The 26,908-nt window shown below is 40.3% G+C and overlaps 1 protein-coding gene and 1 long non-coding RNA gene across 8 annotated transcripts in view; one reads left to right on the top strand and one right to left on the bottom strand.

Moving 5' to 3' along the window:
- LOC140663148 (uncharacterized) overlaps window positions 1-26,908 on the top strand; it is a 304,620-nt gene that overhangs the window by 223,927 nt on the left and 53,785 nt on the right. The gene's annotated exons all lie outside the window — the stretch shown is intronic.
- The window catches only part of LOC140663146 (CUGBP Elav-like family member 3), a 353,573-nt gene that overhangs the window by 322,179 nt on the left and 4,486 nt on the right, over window positions 1-26,908 (bottom strand). For 3 of the 6 annotated variants that reach the window (XR_012046226.1, XR_012046228.1, XR_012046227.1), the window contains exon 1: window positions 16,796-18,124. The exons of the other annotated variants lie outside the window; for them this stretch is intronic. The gene's annotated coding sequence lies outside the window, so the exon portion shown is untranslated. Of the gene's footprint in view, window positions 1-16,795; window positions 18,125-26,908 lie in introns of those variants that run through there. 6 annotated transcript variants of the gene reach the window in all.

Genomic DNA, 26,908 nt, shown 5'->3' with positions numbered 1-26,908 from the left:
AACTAGAGTTAGCTACACGCGAAAAATGCGTGTATTTTAATCATAGGTCGTATAAACGACTCTGTAACGGCAACATCTTCGTGTCACGTAGAATACATGTATTATTTTGCGAAAATATCCATGGATTACAATTGCGAGACAAAATGTGAATAGGAGTAAAAAAAAAGAAAAGGAAAAAATCGTGCGAAACAGCATCTCTGTCAGATTATCTTGAATAGAAGCGAAATAAAGCTCAGCTTTATTCTATACAGTTACGAAATTTTGAAAAATATGAGATATGACGACACACAGGATACTGACAATGAGCATAAAATAATTCTCAGTCACGAGCTCGCGTCGTCTGCTTACTTTATATGCATTTCTATATACATAACTGTTTCTTGTTATCCATATTGTTAGACATATATAAGCATGACATATATGGCACAAATGACCGATATTCGTTTTTAAAAAGAATTTCTAAAATGTGATATACTACAAATATAATTCGTAAAATCAATTTTGTTCTCCTTTCTTTCATGCGACAAATTGAAAAACTCTGGCCCGGTGAAATGCATCGAACTGAAACTTCTTTATCTGAACAGGTCATCTATAAATAATAGGCTTCTGAAACGGCGCAATGATGCGGAAACATCAAACTTGACTCAAGGACCTAAGCAATCAAACGGAAGGTGCAACTCGGGAAGAGAAATCGGTACAAAATTATCCGTGTAAATTATTCACGGCATGAATACATGAAAACGAGAAAAATCGATGGCGAGAAAAACAGAAAGAGAGAGAGAGAGAGAGAGAGAGAGAGAGAGAGAGAGAGAGAGAGAGAGAGAGAGAGAGAAAGAGTACCAAGCGCTGCACTATCCTCCGCACAGGCACAGTCTGAATGGGCATCCGAGAACGTATAGATTTTAAAAGATCGTTGACGTTGATCGTGAGACAACTACCACAGCTACTATCAGTGTTGGTAATGGCGGCGTTTCGTCTTCAGCACTGAAAGCACGGAGGTTGCGGTCAGTACCAAAGAAAAGAAGGGCAGAGTAGAACAGGGGATCGAAGGAACGAAACCCTCCTTCCCTTCCTCTTAAGCACGAGGAGAGGCAAGAACAGGGCCAACAACGGAAATAGAGGCGTAGGGAGGCTCCGCCGTCCCGCCTCGTCTTGATCAATACAGCCACGGCCTACTGCTATAGGTAACGTTTCGCAAGCCTGCCTTCCTTGCTTGCCTGCCTTGCTTCCTTGCCCATGCTTGCTTGCTTTCCTCCCTCATCCCCCCGGCAAGGCCCTCTCGCTATAGATCTGTCTCTTATTCGAACCAACACGCCTCGTTTCGCGTCTCCGTCCCTCTCGTCGTGACTGTGTCGTCTCGTTCTATCTCCCCCGACGCTCCCAAAAGGAGATAGTAGGTATACGCAGCATCAACCTACCCCACGGGACATGGGCGACCGAGAGAACATCTTCCTCCCCCTCTTCTGTGCACAGCCTGTCGCTCGTTTCATTAAAGAGGAAGGCACCGGATCGCTGCCCTTAAAAGCGCCGTAACGTCGGCACTCCTCTAGAAGATACAACGACATTTTCGATCACGCGCCGTTGCATGTTATCTATGCAACATCATCAAGATATAACTGAATTATATAAGCTAAGATTTTCAAGATGTTCCTTAACGATTTGTAAAATTAATCTTTCCTCGAAGTAAAAATCGGTGTTTCTAATGTCAAATATCTTGATACTTACGTCATTTACAAAAAAAATATGAAACGTAAAATTTATTGAAAGCAAAATACTTATATGCAAATTCGTAAGAAAGATGTATACTTGCATTCTTAAAACTGACAATGAGTTCGCAAACAATAAATTACCGAGATCTTGACATTTTTCCAAGAAGAGATGTCTTTAATGCAATGTCATTAATGCAAAGTCAAAAACACATCTATAAATTTTAGATTACTATATCAATTAAATCTGCATCGATGTAAAATATATATCCAACAATATTGTCGAAATCGCGATATTTAAAATAAATTTATTATAATATTTTGCATTATAAAATAATTCTTCTACTCCAAAGTAATGAATGTTTTTTTTTAATACGTCGAAATTATAATGAAAGGAAAAATATTGGCCATCTTTATGTAGAAAATTGTTATAATAATGATTTTCTGAATGAATAGAAGTACAATCTATAATTTTAACTTTCTTGCGTGCATGTTACATCTCAAACGCTGTGTTACAATCAAGCTATCTTAAACATTCTTCCTAGATTATGAAGATTACAAATACATAAATTATGACAGACAGGCTGTTCTCGCCCTGACGTACAACAAAAAATATAGCACTTTTCTATATTCCCCAATAAATGAATTTTTTTCGCTAACGTGTTTTCTGCGCGAAAGATGTACGCTACTACATTGATAAACTTGTGAAGGATTCATGATATACTGTGAAAGATATAAAATTGTCTTAGAACTACACATGTGATAGCAAATAGCATTACAACGAAAGAGGGATATTTAGAAGGGAAGGAAACATTTCGAGTTGCCGGCATGTCTCGCGTGCCACTATTGCTCGACACTCGGTCGCACGCGGCAAAAATTAACAATAGAATTCCCTTATACAGTTGTTACTCGCAAACCGATGTAAAAATAATTGGAGAAACCAGTTAACGTGTGTAGAGCCTGATTCTCCCCCTACCTCTGCTCTCCTCGTTCCTATGTTCTTTCCATGCCCCTTACTACATCATATCCGCGAGTCGAGAATCAACGCCACGCGCTTTACCTTTAACAACCCTTCATGCGAGTCTGGTTATATCAACGGTCAGACATGAAAGGAGCGTTCGTGCATTTTTAGATCCTCTACTTCCTCCGAACTCCGCTTTCTATCCGCTTCCCCTCTCACCACTCAACCACCCCATGTCTGCCGTACGTGAGCTTCCGCTACTATTACGTGGCGGCTGACTCTTTATAGTCTTTTAATTAGAGCCACTTTGTAGAACGAGGACGAGAAGGGTTAGGAATGCCGACTGGAAAGTTCTTTAATTTGCCCAATAAATCAGCGAACAGTTCTCTGACACGGTGCAAAAACGTTTATCTCACGTGCGGTTTTGCGCACTGTGATTCTGCGATTGTTTTCAATCGCGCTTCCACGATTTGACGATTTCGCGACATTCGACTTCTTCGACAATCGACAGGATCTTCTTGCAACGATGTTTTTCAATAAATCGTCTACATACGTTTCAATTTTAAAATTTTATACCTATTATTCATTAGTTAGTGTGCTGAAACAATGAATAGATTTCTCTCTACTTGATATTCTATTCTTTTTGTATCCATTAATATTTGACAGATCGACGATGGAACTAAATCTTGGGCACGATCAATTTTGCGGGGGGAGACACGTTTCGCTCGATAAAGTTCCTGATTAAAGTGCTCGCGTGTAACAAAGTTCCATATAGAGTATCCATATGTTTCCAACTTAATCTAACTCGACCTCGGGAAAACTTGAAGTTTTGCGGGATATTTGATCGCGCCCGCTGTTCTCTTCCAGCGGATTTCTCCTACCCTAGGGTAATAAATTTTTCGCGTCTACTCGTAAGCCGTGATCGGCTGCAAAATAATATGCGGCCAGTTTGGCCCTCATGTTTGGCTGATCGGCGGCTGATTACACGTGTTCCGCGCCAATGGTGGGAGCGCATGATAAAGCTGGCGGATGGCCGGGGCAGAAGGCCAGACACAGCCTCAATCACCGCAACCTGCTGGTCAGCCTAATCCGCCATAGTGGCCACCCATTCAAAATCAATAGATAATTTCGGCCCCTCTGTACTACGTCGTACATGCAAGATGACGTATACGGCACGCAAAGGGGGATACTCACAGCGTTCGTTCTTTCGGATCGAGTAATCAAATTTGAGTAGCTAATCATCCTTGTCTGCATATATGCCAAATGTCACAGGATAACATTAACAGTAATATATTCTTTAAATAGAAAAGCATTGTTTATAAAAATTAATAATATATTTAATATTGAAATTTTCGCCAAAGTATTCGAACAGACACAACGTGCGTTTTCTGTCTTTTTACGAACTTGAGAAAATGTGTTGGCAATAAGTGTCAAGAGTAACAATTATTAATTAATACAAACGACATACGCCTCGTTCTCTTTCCGGTTAAAACGGGCTGCGATATGCCAAAGGTTATCGTATCGCCATATTAGTCACCCTGTATACGACGTTGTAGAACGCGAATCCTTTGCATCGTATGGGTAGCAACCGCGCGACATGTTTTGCTCACATCACCAAAGCATTAAGGTACGTTTTAGTCCTCTGTACGGCGAAGACTAAGTCCGCCTGTAACCCCTCCGTCGCCACCACCTTGCAGCCTAACGTCGGCGACGTTCACCCTACACAGTGGCATGAATATTCAGAACCTGCGCCCCGTTCAATATGAATGCCGTTGATCTTGGCGAGCCACGTCTGTGTGCCGTTTGCGTTAACGCACCCGCCAAGAGACGGATGTGACCAAGTCGATCACGTGGTCCCGAATAAATAGTATTAACGATAAAGATTATCATAGCCTCTCGCTTTCGATAAACCAAACTTCTTCGAAGAGATCTTTGTGCAAAGCCTATGTGAGCGAGACGATGTTCGCTCAATATGCCGCCTCCACGCGTACGGATTACTTCGTATGCGTAAAGTGTGGAAGTAATATCCAACCTTTCGAAGAATCTATCTCTTTGATGCTTTCAGTGAACTTCATCCCGAACTTATCGCGCGTTATGCGATTCACGTATGAGGGATCGAGAAGTCTGGCCGTGGTGTAGATGCTACGTGCTCACGGTGGAGCTTTTTGCAATTCCAGACTTTATTTTACAAAGATGTATTTTCAGATTTCGTTGAAAAAAAGAAATGACATTCGTTAATGTAGCACCTTTACAAGAAATCAAATATATAATTAATTGATAATTTATTATTAATTTTTTACTCTATTTAGCCTTATAAATTACATGAGTAGCATATTTTAAATTCACGAAACAAAATAATAAAAGAAAGTTCTCAAAAAATTAAATAATAAAATTATTTAAGATTTTTATTTAAAACAATAATTTTTTAGATAAAGAAACTTAAAGCTTTATAAATTTTTATAAAACTTTTAAATTAAACAATAAACTATAATTGCGATATTAAATACTGCATTTCAGAAACAAATAAACAGTTGGGAAATGTTTTAAAGTTAAAAAAGAAAGCAATTAAATGCATTGCATTGAATTAACGATACGAACGTTGCAATGTTTTAAATTATTTTTTAAGCTCATTTCTCGAGCAAAAATTTAAAACTAAAAATTTTAATGGTAATTAATTTAAAAATATGATATGTCAAGTTAACATTATTAGCATTTCTATTTTTAATCACTTTACTTTACAATGTTATAGTACATATTTCATATTAAGACATCAATAAAAATTTATTTGCAGAAATTTAAAAAAAAAGATTAATTAATGTAATTAATTCTAGTATATTTATTTTTTGTTTATAATTTACTATACATATTTTTCAAAATAAAAGCGTAATGTTAAATTAATATTTTCTCATCATATCACAATTTCCTTAAAAAATGGTTTAAAATTAGCAGGTAACAAATTAGCAAAAAATAAACATTTAATTGCCAGATGTATAACTTTAATTTCTCATCACGAAGATACTAGTTTAACAAAGATTAAAAAATGTAATATAATTTTGTTTAATCCAAAAATGTGCAAACAATATAATAATAATTACATTTTCATGGTTAAAAATATTATCGTAAAATACTTGAACAGAAAGAATATGCTACATTTTAATTTATTTAATAAAAATTATATTTAATAATAAGTATATACAAATCATGAAAAATGTATAGACTTTGTGTAACTGAAATAATACAAGATTCTATTAAGATGTAAGTCATCCTATTGTATGCTTATGTTTACACATATGTATTGTATTAAATAATAAAAAATATATTTTATTTAAGAAAAAAATTAAAATAAACAAAAATATTTAATAGGAGAAACAACTTTATAAAATATAAAGAACAAAGCAATAATATTACTATCTACCAATACGCTCAAAAAGAAATTTGCAGCATAAAAAAGGGTTGGGCAACACTGATGCAATCGATGTAACAAGGACGTTTCAAAAGAATTGCGTAGTTAGTGCTGCAGAGATTTCGACAATGCACGTGCGACAAAAAGACTAAGAAGAGCGAATGATGGAAGAGAAGTCAGAGATTTATGCAGCTGGATAGGTGGCAGTACAGACAGCATTGCGCCGCGTTGCTTTGAGAGTCGACCCTCCGACACCGCGAAAGTTCAATCAAGCTAAACAACGTTTCTGTCCGGCCGTGCCGGCCAAAAAGCGAACTGCCGTTCACGGACGGCCAACTGCGGCAGGCCGGGCTGGCTGGCCAGCCAACCTTTCCCCAATGTCGGTCTGGCCTCGCACCAACTTCAAACGCGTATGAAATCGCGCTATCGTGCTAGCGTGCAACGCGTGGCGGTGGACCGGACGAATTTTTATCGAGTATCTGAAGCTCGCTCCCCTATCCTCTTCCCCCTCCCCCCTTCCTCTAAGAGAGAACGAATGATCGCACTTCGAAGACATTACCAAAGAATTGCGGACAATAGAGAATCCTAGCGGAAAATGTACGATATTCTGCGGTTTTGATTATAGACTCGTTCTTCTGATAAATAGCTTGTATGAGTGAAAAGCACTGCAAAGAAATTATATAAGAATTTTCGTCGTGTATCATAACCGCAAGAGAATATTCAATTTGAAGAAGAATAATAAAATTGAAGAAGATTAAAAAGAAGATTTAAAAAATTGACTTTTGAATTGAATTTCGAATACGTAATATTCTATTGTAACATGTATATTATTAAATTAAAATGTTAAATTAATTACTCGCGCGCGCGCGCGCGCGCACACACACACACACACACACACGCGCGCGCGCGCGCATACATACAGATTTGATTTATTATCTACAACTATTGATAAACCGTCAAAGATGATTAAACCGATGTCACCACAACAATTTATCTGTACATCTCGATAGTTTATGAACGTCCTTGGCAATATCTTTGACCAGCCCCAACTATTCGTCATCGATTTCGTAGACAGACAGGAACGACGCTTGCAGATCACCGATTTTGACAGTTGATCATCGTAGTAGGTTCGAGACACATTGATATACGATAGGTACTTGCTTCTGTACAGAATAGCACATAGCGAGAACCAAAGGCGACGATGGCAGAACGGACGCCAGATTGATCGAAGCCAAGGGTGGTTATGTCAGTGACGTGAGTTAAGGGGGAAGGAGGAGGAGGAGAAGAGCTTATGGGTTGACTGGGGTCGTCGTCCGGCTTTACTCCCGTACGTGTCCTTTATCCCGTTTCCTCGTGCTTACCCGTCTCTCTATACGTGCTCATCATCATCCTTTTCACTTACCACACACATTGAAATTACATTTTTATTTCGCACAAAGTAAAAAAGAATTAAATTTATAAATAATTCTTTTATATTATAATACTTTTCAAGAATATCAAACGGTATAAAAATTATATACAAATTAAAATTATATTTACAATGCGAAAGCGCAAGCTCCATTATTCACATCTCGATAACAGTGTGCGATATATTTATTACGCAAATACGCGCTGACAATGATAATGAAATCGAACGCGTGCGTGCCCGAGAATATCCTCTTGCTGCATTAAAACGTGCCGCACGAATGTCGTGTGCCGTCGAGAAACAAATAGGCGGTTCGGTACCATTTGTTTGAGAGCGGCGTGTGGTGGGCGGAAAAGTTTGAAAGTGGAATTGAAAGCAAAGCGCCACGGCACGTAAACCGTGTTCGCCACTTGCAGCCGCACACCTTGATTCGTAAGTAATGTTTGAAAGTAACAATTCAATTCATGCGATCGACACGTGTTGTACGATAGACGATAGGATCATACTGTTGGTTGTATCCGCGATTCAGTAAATTACGAGGAGTCAACGGGTCATTATTCGCCCCTTTTCCCTTAAAGTAATAGCCTAGTTTTGCGATAAGAGAAAAATCTCAAAGGAAGGAACCAAGTTTCGCTTTTCCTTTCCTGGCTCTAGTCTTCGCCTCCTTCCGTTTAATTCCTGATCTCTTTTCTGATTCTCGTTTTATCTTGATTAAAAGTATTGCGTTTCAACCTTCGTGTTCTGTCTTTCTTCTCTCTCCCGATTGCTCCCTATTCCTATCCTAAGCTTTATTTTATTTCCTCCATTATTTCCACTCTTCGTGGGTACTATTCTCACGTATTCCTCCTCATTTTCCACCCTCACACGGGATCACGCGTTTTACCAACACGAGCTTCGTCATCTACATCTATACGCTCGTACACAATAGCACCAAGATCCCTTTTCTCAGTTAGTTCCTGGTCCTCTGAACGCTGGCATTATTTTGCTTGGTGGACCCCTTTGTTTCGGTCCATTCTATTGAACTGCGAGCGAGATAATACGTCCTGTGCGCCCTTGCGCCCGACACGTCGCTTCGAAACAAACCCGCATTCTCGCTTTCCAATAATTCGCAGTTTTATCCTAACACTTCTAGCAACCTACTTATCTACCTACAGGACCCATTACATCCCTCGGAACGGCAATTCCGCATTCGAGCTCGCGAGGATCGATATTACACCCTACGCAGTAAATCCCATATGACACGTAATGTCGTGACCGGTCACGAAAGTCTCACCGAGCTGTTTTCGCTCTGCTAACGTCGAGATCGATTATACGAGGGATGGCCGAGCATCTAGCAAGGGCGGGGAAAGAGGGGATAAATACGAGCGTGCAACTTCCAGGATGTAAAGGTCGAGACAGCGCCGGTATTAGCTAACCACGGGCTTATGTATCTCGGAGTAAATTCCGAACTACGAGGCATCTAGGATAATATTATGCTGTGCTGACATCTTTGGTGTTAGCCAGGCCGTCCGTTACACAACATCAAACTACCAGCCAAACCCCCTAGCCTTCCTTTACCCTTCTCCCATACACAGGCGGAGCCCAAGCCAAGTCGATAGCCCGCCGAGATCCTGCGGTCACCCCTTACGGGAAAGGCCAAAGGAGTTGCTTGCTCTGTCCATCTCTCTTCTCCGACGAAAGCAAGACGGGGAAGGAAGGAAGCGAGCGGAAGGAAGAGAAGCCGGAGAGAGACGGAGCATGACCTTGCCAGAGAAAGCTAGGAATGCCGACTGACCGAACACTACACCTTAGCAAGGCTCTGTTACGAAGCTTTCAAATTACGGCACAGTTCCGTCTAAGGAGCCAGAATTCGAATTAACGAGACGAGCAGAAACGAGCACATCTGAGCTTGGTGTATTTTGCTAAACGACGCGGCCAGCGAGTGCAACTACAACACGAGAACACAAAGAGGATCCTGTTTTCGCCTGGTTGCAATGTTATTAGATCTAACAAAGTCCTCGTGACAAAGCGTCTTATTTAGTCTTTGCCAAGTTTCATATCTCAATAATATTCGGTCTTCTTTGAAATGCTCTATTTTTTTTTTTTTTATTTTTTATACAAGTATCTAATACGATATATACACACATAGATCTTGGAAAATTAAATACTTTTTAAATATTAAAGTTTATTTAAAATATCAGATTAATATTTCAAAATTATTTGCTCTTATCATATACCATTTAAAATAGCAACTGATTGGCGACCGATAAAAATAATCAAGCGATTGCCACGCGAAAGAAAAAAACGTTTTGCATATATGAAAATGGTCTCGTGTATTTCTAATCTCATTTTGATGTCGTTCAAATTTATGGCCGCACCGTAAATACCTCTCGTACTTCACATACCGCGGCCAGGGCCTTCCTATACGTAAGATATCGAGGTATGCCTATTCAAAGATGAAAGACCTATTTACCGGCATATTTCATGTATATGTATAAGATATACTAGAATGCTACATACATAGAATTCCTTTAACATGTGTGTGGAGAGTTTTCCATAAATATATGATATATAAATTCCAATTTTGGAATATTATATGTACATATATCTCTAGTTAAGATATACAATATCTTACAATGAACAATGATGCATAACGTAAAATACTCTCATATTTATTGATATAGAATAACGCGTTCCTCCTATGTGTATTCATTTAGATTGACTATTCTCGATGCAAACAGAGAACAAAAATACTACCAACGAACCTCGAGACGAGGCGCTACGAAAGTTGGCAGCGGAACATTCCCAGAGGATAGTCGGCATACAATATTTGAAACAGAAAACCATCGGGGATGTTGAGCGCCACGCTATGCAGCTACGTTGAATGCATCAGCGTGTCCCACGGTAGCCAGACTACCATCAAGTATGTATGGAATGATATGATTTTCGTTTAATTAAAACTGTAATAACTGTTCTCTTGTCCACATTCCACAACGTGAGTATTAAAATATATGGTGCATCATAGTTACCGACCTCGCGACTCGAAACGAATGAGAAATAGGAGAAAAAGGGAGGACAGAAACAGACGCGCGTGCACAGTCGAACAAAGAGAAATGCATCAGATTGGAATGTGCTTGCGTTATATACGATCTTATTCTCCCTTGCACATAAGACATCTGTATCGCAGCCACACATGAACAGATTCCGGATTCACGCATCTTATTTCGCATAACCGAATGGTTATACGTAAAACCGATATGCGTGAAATCTATAATACATTATATCTCGCGAATGAAATATAAAGGCCGGTATTTCCTCGGGGAATAAAATATGATTAAACGATCCATCAGAGAAGTGATATCCGAAAGGAGAATGTTGCTCAACAAAAGGGATGGCTCAATAGACCAGGACGAAAACGAGGCTTTGTGTTGGCGGAGGCCGACGAGTATGTGCCGCGCTGAAGGAAGAGAGGAAGGAAGGCGACGAGAATGGAAAATAAACGTAGCGATGATGCCCCGAGTTTGAAACAATTAACATAACAAAGCGAGGCGTGCCGAGCGGCGGGGGAAAAGAGAGACGGCCAGAAAGGGTGGATACGTGGAGCCAAAGGCAAGGGGAGACGGGAAAACACGGGCGCGTTTCTCTTGAGATTTTGGCACCGTTTCCACCGTCGACGGCAGCCTATTCTAACTTGTGGTATTCGAAAACATTTTCCCCGACCGGCGTAAACGGATCCGACGTGAACAGCTGAAGGGCCACACGGCGTGAAGAAAACTTTCCTCCGTCACCTGCCGTTGTCACAGTTTTACGATCGGTTCTGCTATAACACGCGATATGTTATTTCAAAAGACATTGTAAGACATTAACTTAACCCATGCATCTTTAATATAATCGATATGATATTATAAATTATTATCACAAATAAATATCGTAATTATTTCCATTCAACGTGAAAATTGCAAGCTAATAAATGCAAATTTTTTTGCAAATCCTCGCATTTTTTCCGCATTTAGTAATTTGTACTTTTCGGATAAAAAGAATATCGTGGAAAGAATAGTATAAATCTAAAGTTGCAATACTTTCGCGACAAATACTTCTTTACGTATCTTTGGATATTTATGTCGAGAAACTAACGTAATATTACTGGCTATGTATCGTGTGAAAATTTCACTTCTTAGAAAATAGATGGAATGCAAATACTTTGGAAGACGCAATTTTTCGTGCTTTCCGAAACGTTAAAGAACAATGTAATCTGTTTGCCGTGTTATACATGCATCACGTCGGATCGAGTGAGAAAAAATTTTTCAGCCGGTACGTTTGAAAGCAGGTCGATTCACCAGCATCTTCAGGGTTCCTCGTCATTTTCCCTCGCAGGTGAGAATAGTATGGCTTATTTGATTAAGGTGCATTCAAAGTGTCATGCATATAATCGTATAAATTGCTTTTGATGTGTGAGAGATGTGCGCTCTCGCGCTTGTATCTGCGTGGATAAGAGACTCGCACCCTTCGTTCGTACGCTTTTCCATCTCTGCTTCGTAATACTACTGCAAACGTGCATGATATCTCGAAATTTTGCATGAAAATAAATATTCCTTTCATTAAAAAAAACACGCTATATAAAATAGTGAAAAAATAAAACTCATAAGTAACATGACTAATATGATTAAATAATCATTCGTTGATCTTGTTACTTCTAAATTAAGCTTACCAAAGAAATAACACCATGCCCGTAGATCTAGCGTGAATAATGCGGCGCGCGTGACTACGATAAATATTTAACCCTTCTCTTACTTCTCCTACTGTGTGCGAGACTCAAAGAGTTTATAATGGCGCAATCTTACGCTAACATTTGCAACATATTGGCATTCAAGTAACATTTGCGTGATAATCTGGAGTTATGTAAGAAAGTGATATTCATACAATGAATATGCATTTCCATAGCAAACTTAATCTATAAGAAAGATGACAATGATATTTCGACATGTTATTTTAAGGACGTCAAATCTTTGGGAAAAAGAGAAAGAAAAAGAGAGAGAGAAAGAGAGAGATATTGTCACAAAAATATTTCAGAACATAACAATTGCCCACACGTGTGCGTGTATGTGTGTATGTATATACATATATGCCAGAAATAAAAGTTTTACAAAAGCAACACAATATTAAAAAAAAAAAAAAAAAAAAATAGTTTGCAATAAAAATCGTAAAAATCAGACGATACACACTGAAACGCGCGTCATGTCTGACTGTACACTGTCCTTATCTACTTTAATATCGCGCTTCCTAAGTAGAACGCGGCGTTACACGTTCAGACGTAACTGTTCCCATAACACACTTCTATGAGAAGTTCTCTCGGAGAACTTTCACCATATTAACCCAATATCAGCCATATGGTTCAGAATCAGGTTAACAACCGTTCAGCGAGGTATCTTCTCTGGCGCCGAGAAGATATCGGCCATCGATCTGATTAACGTCATTTACGCAAAATAATAGCGCGGCATATTTAATTGATTACACAAGCTTTCACGCCTATATATAAATAAATCGAGCATTATGTTATATTGATATATAAATTATATTAAGAATAACAGATAAAAAAGTATGCTTTCGCCACAAGTTTTGTATCAGATCTCACAAAATCTTTTCTGATAAATTTAGCGTTAAAAAATATTGTAAAAGTCGAATGGAGAGGCTTTTGCGCATATTATCCAGAAACGATACGTTAGCTTATCTTACTTTAAAGTTACAATTTCAATTCATCTCTTGTCCCGATTTCCGTGGATCACGGATCCGTAAATTAACGGCGTTTCGGACGCATCTTCGATCGCCAACCATTCATAAATCTATCCGCCGTATCGCTCTCGTCCATTAGCATCTCGTCGTGCGTAGAATCGCGGCGAGGACAGCATATCCTGCAGTTTGTCCCGGTATCGCAGTTTGAGTAACACACCGCGCGGAGGCAACCAGTCAACGATGGTGGGAAGTATAAAATGTCAATACGTTTACCGGCGGGCCATTGTTGAGCTTGATCTATGTTTATGGGCGTAACGGCGTAGGTCGCCGTCGCCGTCGCCGTCGCCGTCGCCGTCGCCGTCGCGTTGCATACAGAGCAACGGAGCGCGTAGAAAGCGCGCGAGAGTATCCCTTTCTGTAATGTTCTGGCCGTAATAACACAAAGGCGGTCCTCGGTTCCTGCTCGTGCTCGCGCGTATATATATGCTGGCAGTTTGCTAGCGTACGTGAAACACTTTGACACACCCATGCCGAGAATTGTTACGCGAGTTTCGGTAATTGCTATCTCTGCCTTTCGGCGTCGCAGTCGTCGAAATTCGCATACAAAAGAAAATTTAATTAATTCGTCATTCGATTACCGTAACCTCTGTAGCTCGATAATATGCCGAAAGTACACAATTCTGGGAAATATCAGTAATTACTAGAAAATTTAGTATTTATATGCAAAGGGGATTATCTCTACCTCCTGCAAAGTTGTCGATAAGCCCGAAGAAGTTATTTGCACAAAACGAGAAATTACCTCTCTTCGTTCGTACAATGTCTCGTATTCGAGCGTGTGCTCGCTATCTTATGCGCACGTATCTACGAACATTTGTGACCATGTCGGTGTGCGTAACCCGCGCCTGGACCACTGCGATATCGTTTGCGATAATGCATATGCCTCGTACAAATCTCCCCGGTCGAACGATCATCCCCCGTTACAGCGATGATTAGTCTCCCTCGACTTTACACATTCGCACGTGAAATAATAGCACGACAGAAGTTAATGCGTGAGAATAATGTTCTTCTTCTTTAATCCATTTAGAAAAATTGAGATAGTAAAATCGTCTGATGGATCGTCGAATGCATATCTCGTGACGTTTGAGTATTTTTTCAGTTCAGATTATTTTCTGTCTTTCACTCTCAACGCTATTCGACACACGAGGAGGAAAATTGCCGAGTATAGGAAAAAGAGAGTTGTAGAGCGAGTCGCTCGTTTGCTTTGTTCGGTATATCGCAAGCAGGTTCGATGAAATTGAGAGAGAAAGAAAGAAGGAGCGAGAGAGAGAGAGAGAGAGAGAGAGAGAGGAAGAGAGGAGAAGGGTTCGAGGTGCCAGAGACTCGCCGGGGGAATGAAACCTGATTTAGGACTGCGGTCCAGAAATCTCCCAAGAGACCCTCCGGGCTGACCACCGCGCACTCGCTTCGCTTTCCAGTGTCCCTCCGAGTGCGATCCTCGCCCTCTCTACTACTACTACTACTACTACTACCTTCTCTCCACCGGCTCTTCGGTGTTCCACGTCCAATGTCCCCGTGTCCCTAGACGCCAACAAGTGCGACTCTTTACCAACATCGCGTCCGAAATGCGTCCGGAATATCAAAAACCGCACCAAATATTGCGGCGAGATACGTTATACCAAAAAAGAAAAAAAAATGTTTAACCACTTTTATAGAGGGAGTAACGTAGAAAAATGACATAAATTAAATTAGATTTTGTCGTTTGCATGAAGTATATTTGATATTTCGTAAATAAATACTGTAACGTACTTGTATATTTTTTAATTTCGCAGAATGAACGAAAACAAAGTTAGAGTAAATTTAATCCAATGTTTTGTTTCATTTAAACCAAGTGTTTTTTTTTTCTTTTCCGAGAAAATATTTTAAAAGAGTAGCGAGGAAGAGAGCAAATTTTAATACAGAGAGACAATTTTGGCGAGCGAAGAATTTTCATTCGATACATTTATTCCATACTTGCTGGAAACTTTCCTTTGGTTCATATAATACCTAGATTCGACTTCTTTTATATCGAGTGGATCCTTACGAAGCATAGAACGAAGCGCAAACCGGCCGAAGGCAAAGTTTCAGGCGAGGGCCATGGGAAAGAAGAGAATAAACCGAACGCGGGGAGGAAAAAGAAGGAAGGAAGGAAGACGCTCCTGGCACAGCCTGGCGTGTAGGTTACTACGTGCCTGCTCGCCGAGGCATCCCGTGACCGTGGTCTGGCTTAAGATTCGGGTCAGGCTGTAACCTGTCTCGATTGCAAATATAGGGAAACACTCTTCAGACCCTGCCAAAACCAAAACTCAAGTGGCATCGGGTGCAGAGTACAGGATGCGACAAAAAACGTGGAAATTTAATCGACTTTTATCACAGTCTCCTTCCTTCTATCTTGCAACTTTCAGTGCACGTATAACTCATTGGAAAATCCGTGAACCTACCAATACTATTTTAAAACTGAAGAAGATAGTTTACCACGTCGTTCAGTCTGATCGAAAATCCATAACCTTTAAACTTTTCCCAGTTCGCTCGCCAACCACTTTTCTTTCAAAGCACAAATTTGATGGCCAACGAGTTATGCAGTATGAATACTTTACGATTAATATGTCATTAGTAAACAAGTCATCAGAATTCCAATGCTTAAAATCTTGTACTTTTATTAACGGAGCTTAACTACTTTTCGACAAGCGTATATATATATATATATATATATATATATATATATGTATATTTATGACATTAAATGAACCATTATCGATTTTTGTTATTGCTATAAACGATAGCTTGACTTGTAAAAAATACACGTTTCGCTTAAAAACGCTCAAAGCATGCAATGTTACGGAAAAATAGCACACCCTTTGTCACCGGATATGAATCTTATTGAGCATACTTGGAATATGCTCTCACAGACGGCGGTGCAAGAATGCACCCGCGAAGCGGTGAAAGCTCGCAGCTGCAGTCACTGAAGAATGAGCCGACATACCGCGAGAAGTTCTTCGCCATCTTTTTTCGAGGCTTGCGCCGTCATGTAAAATTGTGGAGGTAGAAAATGTAAAATTCGTGCGAGCCGGCGGATATTAAAACGAGGATAGCCCGTGAAGCATAAATCGTGTCAAGTATCTACGCAATAACTTATACCTTTTCATTTCCATCCCTCGCGCGCCCTTCATAAATAGATATACAACAAGCGATGCAAAGTAGCTGTCCTCGAGAAAAAAAATAACATTCAATTGTCTCATTTTATTAATCCAATCATTCGATTAAAAATTAATTCTACTTGAAACAAAATGATAGCAGTAAACTTGTAAATAATTTGAAAAGTTTATCGCAATACTTGCAATATATTTAATTATCAAATAATTAAACGCAATGAAATTTTATCCTAGTTTTATGGGAATAATACTTTTAAAATTTAAAAAACATCTTTGGAATTTCATCAAGTTTGCAAATGAAAAAAATGATACATGTATGAGAAGTAACGATATGTTTCGCACGCGTGTATCATATGCGAATCGCTAGATAGGGTAAATTATCGATTAAATTGCAGAAAGTAATTTTTCTATGATATTCAATACCTGGTTGATAGAGATAAAGATCCGCGGCGCGCGGCCACACAATCGCCGAGCGCTCCACGCTGCCTGCTTGATTCCGCGTGCTTGCGGATCCCTGGAGTTCTACGAAGAATCGCAAGCCACGAGTGAGCCGCCGTGTCTCGGTCTCGTAGTCACAATCGTGCTCGCGAATCGTCGTCTCCTTCACAAGTCCTCGTCGTCCCCTTCAACGGAGTCGCGATGGCGGTTCGTCGTCATCCCTCACCTTCTATTCGCGACATGAACTACTCATTCACAGGAATGCGTGGTCGTCCCGCACAAAACGATGCTTGTCCTCACAAGAAAACACTCACCGAGTACAGTTGACGTTCGCGCGGATTATGTCAAGCGTGCCCGGAGGCAGCATAAATACCGCGTACTACTTACGAGCGCGAGGAGAATTCTTCTATTGTCGCGAAATCACCCACGACGAGTCTAAACTGCGCAAGGGTCGCGCAACCACGAGCGCCGCCGGTACGCATTCGACGACCACGTGAGCTAAGAGCGATCCGATTCAACTCCACGTGTCTTCGAAGGAACTCGCACTTCGGAGGATCGCTTGGACTAACTGGCGAGAAGTGTCGAATTAATCCGTATGACACTACAATGGAAAAGCAAACTTTATGTTCTATCCTGAAGAAACGACACTGACTCGCTTCACGGTCTGAATCAGAAATTTAACAACGTCGCGCGTGATCAGTTACATTTGAACACCAACGCGAGAAACAACATTAGCAACATCACCATCGATACGCGGGGGATGATCGTCGTTCTGAGAATCTCGTCACCCCGGCGTCCCCGCAATGAACGCTCCTCGTGCTAGGTGTTACTCGACTCCCAAGTGCTGATACCGCTGGCAAGAGCGTCGACCGCGTGACTACCGATCGTCCTCCGCCTCGTCGTCGTCGTCGTACACATCAAGGAGAGGAAACCGCGTCACTTCGAAAGCGTAGCTGAGCGACGAACAAACACGGAAAGAACTCGCGAACACGTCGAGCTGGCTGACGGCGACAACAACGCGTCCTTTTTCACCGACAAAAATCCCTTCGTAATCCGTCCGAAATGCCTACTACCCCACGTCTTGATCACGGACCGACAAACGGGGGTGGGCGACGCGACAGGGCGAGGGAATGGGGGGGAAAAGAAGAAGGGAGCACGACGTGATCCAGCTGATCGTTCGTCGTGCGTCGTGCGAACGGCGATTTAACTCGTGCACTCCGGCAACGATGCCGTCTCCTTTGCCAAAACGTGGAGATGGTGTACACTGCGGTCGCTCTCCGCACACTGAGGATAGCTGACGTCACGAGCCCACCACGCGGAGGTGGTCTTGCGAGCGACCGTTTCGCGCCGGCGCCCGCGGCGCTGCAATCCCTATAGGCACACAGTGCCAGTACAACCCTGTGCGCCGGTGTGTTCTCTTTCTCTCTTTCTCTCTCTCTCTCTCTCTCTCTCTCTCTCTCTCTCTCTTCTCTCTCTCTCCCTTTCTCTTTCTCCCTCTACCAATTCTGTCTATATATATCCCACCCACCAATACCACACCGGCTCGACTCGTTCCACCTACGAACGGCAGTCGAGTAACGGTTTAACCGTCGACGGAGGAGCTAACACCTAATGGGGTTTTACGTTACGTCACGTTGGGCACAGTCAAAGAGAGCAAACCCGTGCTGCTTCCGCATACTGGATCGATTTCGAGACGGAAAAACGGGAACCCGTGACGAGTAATTGATTGTAACGCATGTACATGTTACAGCTCTAAAACTTGGCTGACTTGATCTAACAATAAGCCTGAAAATGAGATACATTTGACGACCTGCAGAACTAATGTATAAAAGATATGATAGAAAAAATTAAATGTTAATAAATTCATATATATATTATTTACTAAATTAAAAGTACTTAGAAAAAATTAGAATTATAATGAAACAACTCGTTCTGAAAAATTATATAATAGCAATAATATAAACGTTATATTATTTATAAAACAAAAAGTTTTACTAATATAAAAAATTATTAAAAATTGATACGCAATTGATACGTGCAAATAACATGCAATACATAATAATATCACAAATATGTTTCAATTTTTACTATTTATAGTTGTGTCTGATATGTGCAGTAGTAGAAGTGTGTGTACTCAGACATCTCGAAGTGTTTTAATAATTTACTATCGAAACTATATGTTACTATTGAAATATATTTAATTAAACAAAAGAGAGAAAGAGAAAAAATATATTGAGTGATGAATGAATATAATTCACAGATAAAAAAGGAAAACAGTGCTTAAATTTAATGCTAAAGATTATATGAATGTTCAACCACAATTTTACATATAAAATTATTAATATAAAAGTGTTTATGTATTAATACATTTAATTTTATTACATATTCTATTGTAATAACTTTTAATATATACGCTTTAATTAATAATCAGTAATTGTAAATGTATTACATGTCATGTGATGTTAATATGACCGCATGTGTATTACAAATGAAATACGTTTAATGAAAAGATTTAATAACATATATCACATGGGAACGATAAAACACGAACTTAGTCAGACGATGCAATATTTTATCCATACTGATTTGAAAACAAAGGGATAAAACCGATTGGCCGTTGGTCTTGCGGTATTATCCATGATCCTCAAGCTGATCCTCCACAAACAGGAAACCCAAGGCACGAAATTCCGAGGAGAAAGCTTGGAAGCCCTATCGGACCTCCGTTATGGGTGGAAAGTTTCGAAGTTTCTTCCTAACTCCGTCAACTCCATAGGAACCGACAGAGAAGTCCGAATCCAAGCTGAGGGACCGACAAGGATAACGCTACTCCGAGAATTTGCAAAAGTAGACAGTTTTGAAAGAGAAAGAGAGAGAGAGAGAAAGAATCTATTTTCGAACGTCGTGATACGTATCTTTTTTGACATCTATATTTATGGTATAAAGTTGGATTCTCGCTAGTGTTTTTTAGAAATTTTCGATAAGCGATTTGTGACTATGCTGAGATAATGTCCAGTCAATAAAAATGGATTAAATTCGGACGCCGTAAACAACGAGCGGCATTATAAAACGACGGCTAGTCATGGACGAGCAGCTCGGTTTAAACAGATGTCAGTCAGTATATAGGTTGATGCAGCGTGCTGGAAGCAGAAATGTTGAGCGTCTAAGGAAGAGAAAGAAGGAGAGATAGAAAGCTCGCGAGAGAGAACAGCCACCCGTCAATCTCGTTCTCGTTCTATCTCCATCGCTCAATCTCTCTTTCTCCCTCACTCACGGTCGCCGGTGGCGTTGGATGGGCTGATGGTAGGAGTTGGATGGAAATCAATAGCCCTGAATAATGAACCCCAAGGCAGCACCCTCTCTCTCCTCTCTCCACGGTCTGGAGCAGTCTCTCATGCATCCTCTCGTTCAAGAGCAGGAGAAAGAGACAGGAAAGAGAAAGAGAGAGAGAGAGAGAGAGAGAGAGAGAGAGAAAGAGAGAGAGAGAGAGAAAGCGATAGAGCGAGAATATAAGAGAGAGACGCGGAAATGTTGTCTCTCTTTCCCTATCTTCTTCCTCCTTCAATCTCCTTCGTCTCTTCTCACAACCAAGGCCCTACTGAACCTTTCTCCTCCTCGTTGCCCGAACGGAGGTGTTTGTGTCCTCTCCTAGTCCCCAACTTTCCGACGAGACCCCCTCGAACCCAATTCGGATAACCGACGGAAGAGGAGGAGGAGCAGGAGGACACGGAAAATGATTACCCTCCACCTCTTCCTCCCTTCATCTCGTCCTCCCTGCCCCCCTTCCCCCACGACGGATCGATGGTCGTCGAGCACCTTAGTTCGTGATTCTCTTGGATTCGGATCAATACCTACTTTAGCATTGCAATAAAATGGTTGGACAGGACGTTATGATAGCCCGCACTGTTTCTCTCTTTCTTTCTTTCTCTTTCTCTCTCCTCTTCTCTTATCGAGTACCTATCGAAAAAGCTATTTTGTCGGCACTAAATTTATATTTGCGATTCCGTTCAACGTGAGATATCGAGATCAACGACGAAACGGGGAATGTAGCGACGAGATAATGTACGAAGAGAAACCGTATATATACGAAAATTGAGGGATCTGATTTTCTTCAATCGTAAAGAAATAAACGCTTATTGAAGTAATTGTATTTTAATTTAATATATCAACGTAATTGATCGTAACTTTTGAAGCGATGGCTCGTACTACCGGCCTCTGATTTCTTCATCTAGCGCACTTTCGATACCGATGGTTAGAATAAATAGACCCGTCAATTTACATAGTCGTTAACGGGCATGCCTGGCAAACCCTTATCGGCTCCGTAGTAGCTTCTAAACCTCCCGACCTTAGGCAACGCGTTCTACGTTATTCCTACGTTATTCCTCCTTTACCGCGCGCTTCACTAAAGCAAAACTCCCCAAGCCTCTCCTCGCATATACTATCTTCAATTCTTATCCGCGAAACGAAGCGCTTATTAAAGATCGATCGAAGACGTTCTTTATCCGCGTTATCGTATCGGATATGTAACTTGGAAAGCCAGAAACGTTTGGCGCGCTTGCCACATACATAATTTATTTATTTGGAGAATCGTAGAGTACGATGCCCATTGTTGTAAAGCGACACGTATTTCCGTCGCAACTTAAATTCGATCAATTCGATTGAATGGCAAATATTTATTATAGTTTATTGAAATACACAAGAAGAGAAAATTCAAATATAGAAGAGCATTATTTATCGAAGATTGGAGTATATCTTAACAGAAAAATTATAATAATTTTATTTATTATCATGTATAGTATATATATTTTCATGTATATATATATATATATATATATATATTCTTTTATGATACACGTACGTCACGAAAATGTGCTTTTTAAAATTCCTCTCATTGAAGATTCGGATCAGCGACGAGACGAGAATGTTATCCTAAGCAATCAAACGGATCATGGTATCAGTCGTCTTCTTTTCCGAGAGAGCCAAAAGAGCTTGGGGCGGATCTACGGGACTATCCCTTGGTAAAGGCGGGCTGGTAACGACTATGCAAATTTCATTTGGCCCGGCCCAATTCTTCACACACGGAAGATTAAGACATTAGACTACGAGAGGAGAAGGAGGAGAAGAAGAACGCGCGCGAGAGGGAAAAGCATGCTCTAAACTGGCTAGTGAATATAGATGACGAAGAAGTAAAAGAGAAGCCTCGTCACGAGGTACACTGACGTTCTTCCTACAGTCTCAATTACCTCATGTCGTGAGCTATAAATCATTCTTGTGTGTGCGAACCTAAAACGACGACGCTAATATTTAACTTGCGCATGAAAATTTGGCCGCTCGCGTGCATCGTACAAAATAATTTCGGTAGATAATGGTTATCGCGTTTAAAGGGTCTAGCCTCGTACAGATATAGCTGTTGCTCGTGCAGCAAAAAGAGAATATTTGTTAGGTTTGCAAAAAAACGAGATAACATTGTATTTTTAAAATACAGTAAACACTATTCGTTGTTTAAAAGAAACGTGCGTGTAGTACACATAAAAGTTCAGTACGTATTTTAATTTGCATACAACGCTGGTTCACGTTACGTTATAACAATAAAAAATTGCGAGAAAGTTTAATTTTTTAACATTTTAAGTTATGAAACATTTTATATCACTTGTAATTATACATTTCGTTTGTAGCAATATACAACACTCTCACAAGTTCTCGAACCTTTGACAAAAAAAGATAAATTTTAATTTTAACTTTTGAGAACCACTATATGATACTTTTATTATTTTTTAATACATGCATATTATCATGCAACGTTAATATAGTTATTAATCTCTACATCTTTTAATGATTTTTATCTTTTTTTTAATTTTCAATCTTTAAAGAGATCTTAAAAGTCTTTCTTCATATTGTGACATATATACGTTATACATAAACAAAAGATGATATCAATTAGTGTTAATATCACATAACCGTTCTCCATATTTACCAACTTTTAGAGCAGAATAGTGTCTTTCTACACACATACCAGCGACAATGATAAAACCCGAAAAATTTCTGTTCCCTCGCGAATGAATCCTGACGGTACCACCGCAATCGCGTTGCAAAGATTTCGCGTTGTTCCGCGGAACAACGAACGGCGAGAAATGCAACGGCAGGTTATGCCTCCCATCTCGAGATCCTACCTCCCGTTGCTGCCTCGATGGGAATTCCCATTCTTCGCGTTCGACGGTCCGGAATTTTCCGGCAGGCGGCTTCGACGAGCGTTCTGAACTTCTTCCCTTCCCTTCTCTTCCCTTCCCTTCCCTCCCCCTACCCCCGTACCGTGCGAGAGTGTAATTTTAGTTTGATACCAGCGCAATAGCCGTCTGCTCTCCTTTCGATGTAATAACGGAAGACCAGAGAAGAAGAGAGAGGGATTGAAAAAGAGAGAAAAACAGAGAGAGAGAGAGAGAGAGAGAGAGAGAGAGAGAGTACACTACTTATCTCTTTTCGTATTTTCCTTTACAGCGACTCTCCTTGCTCCCGATCGAGACAAAGCCGCAGGTATTACCTTATTTCCCCAGCGTCTTTCCCCTTCTATCGCGCAAATCCTTCTTACGCGAGTGTTCGTCCGTAACCCATTCTACTATCGCGCACTCGGCTTTCTCGCTCTTTCTTCTCATCTCTCTCGTCTCTCGCCTGATGTTTACGCCGGAACAACCTATTCGCGTATTATATTCTCAATGGATTTCGCATTCTTCATCTCGCGTGGGCGCACGGAACGAAATCCTCGATATGTACAGATAAGAGAGCGAGGTGATTATAAAAAGATAGGCACTGCATTTTTCTTTCTTCTCGATAATATTTCATGTAAAAGAAAGCTACACAAAATAAAAATTATAATAATGATATATAAATACGCGAAACTTTTGGTAATTTTCCAATATTTTACATTAAATTATTCACGTTTGAGAACCTGGCTTTGATCATAATAAAATCCTATTTTATTTCACTCTAATACTTACGCTACATGCAATATCGCGCATTAGTTTCTACAGCGATAAAGATCGTTTGATCACGCAAAGAATATCGCGTCGACAGATTTACACGCGACAAACGAGTGTAACATTTCATCATGGACGCTAACATCGTCGTATGATCCCGTCAATTCCCAATGAGCGAGAGTGCGATGCATGCACTCTCGATCGATCCGTCGGACGGGACGGAAAGAGAGACGGATGTAGAGAGCCTGCGGCAAAAAAGTAGGATAACATACGTCCGTGCACGCGACGAGGGAGACGGACGGACGGACAGACGGACGGACGGACGGACGGACGAACGGACGGACGGACAACCCTCGTGCACCTCGCGCCAAGAGAATGAGGAAGAGAGAAAGAGAGAGAGAAAAAGAGAACAGAGAAAGAGAGATAAAAAGAGAGAAAGAGGGAAGGGAGATTGCGGAAAGGTCGTTGGTGGGGTTGGTTGCCATTGTAATGGCGTGTGCCATGGTCCCCATGTGCCAACCACCCCGGCAGCTGAGCCCTTCCTGGTACGCTCTGCTGTTAAATACGCTGAAACGAGCAAACCGTTCGCGAGAGTTAAACTCGTAGTTATCACTCGAATCAATATATACTATACACACACACACACACACACACACACACACACACACACACACACACACACACACACAGATATATATATTTGTGTTTGTGTGTAAATCGAACGTGTCTTCTTTTAAATCCTCTCGTGGACGGGCAAATGCTCGCAATTGAAAGAAAATGCAACCGTTTTGTTCGGCTGTCGTCGAAATCGCTAGTAACACCGAGATCTTCATTATTGAAGCCAAGACGAAAGCTACAGCAACTTTTCTCTTTAAAGGCTTCTGTAGATCGTAAGAGAATCGCCATGGGATCGCAGGCTTCTAAGCGAAGCCTAGCGTCGTGATTTCTCCGACGAAATACGCAACTCGATTAAGAAATCGCGGGTAAATCGAATTTACGCGAATATGCGTGATTGTGGTGAAACAACTGAATTATTTCCTTATTCGCCTTCGAAGTTATAATTCAGCCCGTTCATTAGTACGTACAGCAACGCTGGCAGCGAGACAAGGGAGAACAGAGATGGGGCAGGAACGCTTCTCGAATACCGACGACAGGAAGTCACCGAAGTATCGTAACTACCCAGTAATTAAGTACGAATGCCTTAGTGGCGGTCAATGGAGCGGACATTGAAATAAAGAAGATGCAAAACCAAACTCCCTCCTATAGGGAGGTGGAGTTTTTTTATTTAATTCGAATCGTAATTCAATCCGGAGACAAACGTGCCAAAAAGGACGAAGCAGACGAGGATAACTAAGCGAGGGTAGGTCACTATGTCTCCAGACAGAATGAACAGTGGCTTGACACTGTTACTAAATGAAAATAACGTTTTTCCTTACTAGTACTCGCGTACGTTCGAGACCAATATATAACTGGAAAAAAAAATAACAGGAAAGAAGAGAAAGCATATAAATTGATAACGAGGAGGCAGGAGTTGGAATCCGCAACCGGATGAGGCAGTAAGAAGAGAATAGAATGAAGGGAAGCGAGAGAAGAGATAGAATGCTCGCGCACACAGCTAGGGGAATCAAAATATAATTACACAAAGGTAAGCCGTAACACGGAGACAGAATCGCGGGGAAATAGACGGGTCTCATTAAAATTGGAGAGCTGTTTCGAAACTACGAGACTGCCGTGTCGGTTGCAGCCTCGTCACCGTCGAGCATTACCTTTCCCTAACTCGGGCCCATCTCTCTCCGCGTCTTCCCTTCGCTTCCTTCTATCTTCCTGCAGAGCGGTCCCGTGAAAGGTTGAAACAAAAAGAAACTTTTCCTGCGCCTGCTCAGACGGCTGTTAAAGAAAAACTACGTATCATACAATAGCGTTCAATCATTTCTACAATTAACCGATATATGATCACATTTATTGAAAATATCGTAAAATATGATGTGTGTTCTTGGATTCATTAGAAATTCAATTTTAATTTAGAAAACTTAAATAAAGAGATGAAGATAAGTGAAAATTTCGTATTACATTAAATTATATTTAAAATATTTGTTTTTAATACGTCAAATATTTATAAATAGAACAGTATTCTTGCAAATATAGAAATCCTTTATATATTGTATAATACGTACTAATAGATTATTTATTCAATTCACAATCTGGTTCGGAGTAACTATCAATTTAACAGTTGATCTCACGATACAAATAACCTGGATTTTATACATATCTCGATAAGTGGTCTGTAATGTTTCAGTAGCATATTTCCAAAATTACTGAGACTGCGCTGCAGTTGATTCGTATCGGTACAGATTTAAGTCCGATGTGCATGATATATGTAGACACAGAATTATTTGATTTAGTAGACGTGTGCGTCAATGCGAGTGAATGCATTTGATTCGACGTTGATAAAATCATTCCCCTCGCCTGCCGTTTGTTTCGTCGGGCCAGATCGGCACGATAGTTTAATGATAGGCTTCGAAACATTTTCTCAAAAGGAGTGAGTATAATTGAAAGAAAAGTATATATTCAAAATTTTTTTAAAATATATGTGTACATACAAACCTGACCATTTAATTAGTATTATTGAAATATACATATACAACATTAAAGTGCAACAATATTAAAGTTAACATTTTGATTCGACAAAATTATTATGTTTGGCATAATACATAATTATGTACAAATTGCTTTAATCGGTTTATAAATACCAAATTCCCAAATAATAATCCTTAGACTTAATTATCCAGCTTCTGCCTGTTTTAAAGTCTCTCTGCTTTCAGATAAGCATCGTACATACAAACAAGTAGGTTCACATTAGCAAAAATATATACACAATATCTTGATGAAAGTTTATAAATATAAATATTGTTTAAAATATAAAATTTTCCTCGGTATTTCCGTGAATGTAACAATGGAAAATCGTTGAGTTGTGGACGCCGTGAGCCACGCAACTCGGCAAAGTTGGAAGGGAGGATAATTCGAAAGATTAACGAGCTATTTCCAGGCAAAAACTCGAACGACCATTCGTCAACCATAAATTCCGCGTGCTTACAAAAATAAAAATGCGTTCGCCCCCCCCTCCCTAACC

The sequence above is a fragment of the Anoplolepis gracilipes genome, chromosome 2 (assembly GCF_047496725.1).
Source record: "Anoplolepis gracilipes chromosome 2, ASM4749672v1, whole genome shotgun sequence".
In the NCBI taxonomy this organism is placed as follows: Eukaryota; Metazoa; Arthropoda; class Insecta; order Hymenoptera; family Formicidae; genus Anoplolepis; species Anoplolepis gracilipes.
The sequence above is the reverse complement of the archived record's forward strand: the minus strand, read 5'-3'. Positions and strand labels throughout refer to the sequence as shown.